A 3,292-nucleotide genomic window follows, 5' to 3' on the forward strand; every position below is an offset into this window, starting at 1 on the left:
TGTGGTTAACATTTAAAAACAAAAATCTAGGTGTCACCTGTCTTATCCCTCTAATCATTTGAGTTTGCCTTCCCTGGCTAGAATGTCTAGAAGGAGTCTCTAGCTTCTCAGTGCTAGAATCCTAGAAGAGTCCAGATTGGAAATTTGTTTATTTGAAATTCAAAGTCAAATTCACATCTTTTATTTGATCTGAAAATACTGGTCCTGAGAATAGAACACTTAGGCCAAGAGCCTCCACGCGGACAGGGATTTTACGTTTTGTCCCTGCTTCTATCCTTAGTGCCTAGAACAGAAGTATGTGTTGAATGATGAATGCCACAGCCCCCTTTATGGACAGAGCCAGCATCAGAAGCCAAGCAGAAGGAGTACCTCCAGAAGAAAACCTCTGTTCTAACCAGAAATCAGAACCAAGATAGAACAAGAATTAAACATGAACTGAACACTCTTTGTTCCTGGCTTTGTTCTTTTTGTGTCCCCTCCAGAAACTGGGTAGCAGAGAGTTAAAAACGGCTCTTCCCTATTTTTTAGTGTAAAAATGGCACAAGAACTCCAGGCAGGGAGTCAGTGGGGTTGCTTCTGTGGGTGAAGAGTTGGAGCTGGCTCTCTGACCCTGCCACACAACTGGCACAGACCAAGTGAGGGGAAGCGTGATTCTCAGTAATCACCCCAAGCAGGCACAGATTAAGTGACCTGCCCAGATTACCAATCAGGTGACTGGAGTCTCCTTCTGGAGCTAATTCTTGCATCCCAGGACTGGGGCACAATCTTCCTTCAGGAAGGTACCACAAAAGACGTCCATATTTTATGCTTACCAAGGTGCAAGAATAGAATTTCTGAATAAGTCAACAACCAGCTCAAATTCCGGGCCCACAAAGGAAAAAAAAAAAAAGGGCATCCAGGGAGATGCTTGCCTCCAAGACTTGTAGAGAGTAGAACTAGGTCTTTCCTGCCTTAGGATTATCAGACAAGGAAGGGAGCCCAACACTGAACATCTGGATTGGACAGGATCTAAACTCGCTGAATGCCACTGGAGTTCTAAAGGTCCCCAGCAACCCTATGATCTCTGGGGGTCTGGTGGGTTCCAGCTGCATCTGCACCCTAGTTAGGTCATACATTAATTACCCTGACCACATGTGGCAGACCTGGGATGGTGGTAAGCCCTAAACTTGCAGAGCACAGGATGCTTGCTGTCATCCAGACGTGTGGACTCTTGCGCCAATGTGGTGTGAAAACTTGAAAAACAAGATTTTCTGAAATCAAGATGATCATCCAGGGCCACATTTGGGTTGCTAATGGCAGCACTGAAGTAGAGAGCATTCTAGAAGGGGAAGACTCCTTACAAACAAAGCTGGCAGAGAGGATCTGGGAGCAAGTCCGTCTTGGGCTTCACAAGCTCCTTGGCCTGTGGGAATTGTACCTTAGGCCCCTTCCCTTCACCAGGCGGGGCGCAGTGGCTCATGCCTGTAATCCCAGCACTTTGAGAGCGAGATGCAGGCGGATCACAAGGTCAGGAGTTCGAGACCATCCTGGCCAATATGATGAAACCCCGTCTCTCCTAAAAATCCAAAAATTAGCTGGGTGTGGTGTCGGGCACCTGTAATCCCAGCTACTCAGGAGGCTGAAGCAGGAGAATCGTTTGAACCTGGGAGGCAGAGATTGCAGTGAGCTGAGATCGCCTCACTACAGCACTCCAGCCTGGGCACCAGAGTGAGACTTCGTCAAAAAAAAAAAAAAGGAAGAGACATAAAAGTCACTGCTTCCACCAGGAGAGCCTGGATGTCATGGGCCCCAGCCCTGAAAAGGAAAGTAAGAAGGTGGGGCCCTGGAGTCCATCTGCCCTCACTAGCTGGGTGACCTTGAACACGTTACCTGATTTCTCTGGCAATAGTTCCCACTTCACAGCCCCATCATTAGTCCTAAATAAAATAATGCAATAAAGATCTGACACATATTAGTGGCTCCATCGATGTCAGCGATTCTATGATTTAGTTTGGCCCGATTCCCTGAACCCACTTGACCAAGGTGATAATACATTCAGAGTCTCTTACATGGGCAGTGGGTAGATTCTAAAATTACTTTGACTGCTATGGTTCTTGTTCATATGAGAGTGACTGGGATGGGACTGTGGTGTAGGATCTAGTGGAATTTGGTCCAATGGGGGAACAGAGCCTTGTGGATATGGTGCTGGGGACGTAGCAGAGGCCTGACTTGAAAGGGCTCAGGCCACCAAGCTAAGGGGGTATTTGAATTTGTTTCCCCACAAATCGAAGACTTTTGAAAAGCACTCCCAATGATTCTAATGTGCAGTAGATGTTTGGTTGTGCACCCGACCCCCACTCTCTGCTGGCCACAAAAATAAATAAGTATAAATGAATTGACGTGGGAAGACTAGAGCAGGACTGCGATGACGTCATCATTTCCCATCTTGTCTGGCTCCTTCAGAAACATTTCACTTTCATCTAAAAGCCTCCAGCTTGCCCTCCTCCCCCTACAACCTACCTGCCCTTAGACTAACAGCAGGGGCAGCTTTAGAAATAGCATGCCTTCCCTGACCCCCTGGCATGTAAGTACATCTTTGTCCCTGACCGGCATTTAATAACAGTACTTTATGGTGAAACAAAAGCTGTAATCAGAGCCCAACAATAGAAGCTGCAGTCAGTGCTGAACAATACTCAGAATTCCTATGGTGATCCCTGCCATCCGCAGCTGTGAGAACCAGAAGTCACAAGCACGAATTCCATTCACAATTATTCGCCCAGTCCCACTGCGACTTATGCGAACCACGGCTTTCCTGACTCCTTGGCACGGCTTTCGAGGGGCTGAGAAGGGATGCCAAGCCTGGGCCCCAGCCAAGGGTAGCCAGGGCAGGTGTGCACGTGGGGCTGACTCCGAGAAGCCAGTGCAGCGGCACAGTGACAGAGCCAGACTGCTCCCACGCTGGAGACTGCAGCAGCCATCTCTGCACCAGCACTTCATGCAAAACTTCCTTCACACAAAAGAAAGCTTTCTACCTATTTCCTTATAGAAATAGGTAGAAACTGCAGTCTGCACATTCTAGGATAAGCCCAGCCGCAGACTTCTCCTGTACCAAGTCCTGGACCCTTGGGGAAAGAGGGTCTTTAAGAGGGACTGCTCTCATGGGTGTCATGCACGTTAGAATCTGCTTCCCATTAGAACTATTGGGAGTGCTTTTTAAAAAGTCTTTTTTTTTTTTTTTTTTTTTTGTGTTGGAGTCTCGCTCTGTCGCCCGGACTGGAGTCTGCACATTCTAGGATAAGCCCAGCCGCAGACT

Source organism: Colobus angolensis, unplaced genomic scaffold, assembly GCF_000951035.1.
Source record: "Colobus angolensis palliatus isolate OR3802 unplaced genomic scaffold, Cang.pa_1.0 Scaffold85, whole genome shotgun sequence".
Classification (NCBI taxonomy): Eukaryota; Metazoa; Chordata; class Mammalia; order Primates; family Cercopithecidae; genus Colobus; species Colobus angolensis.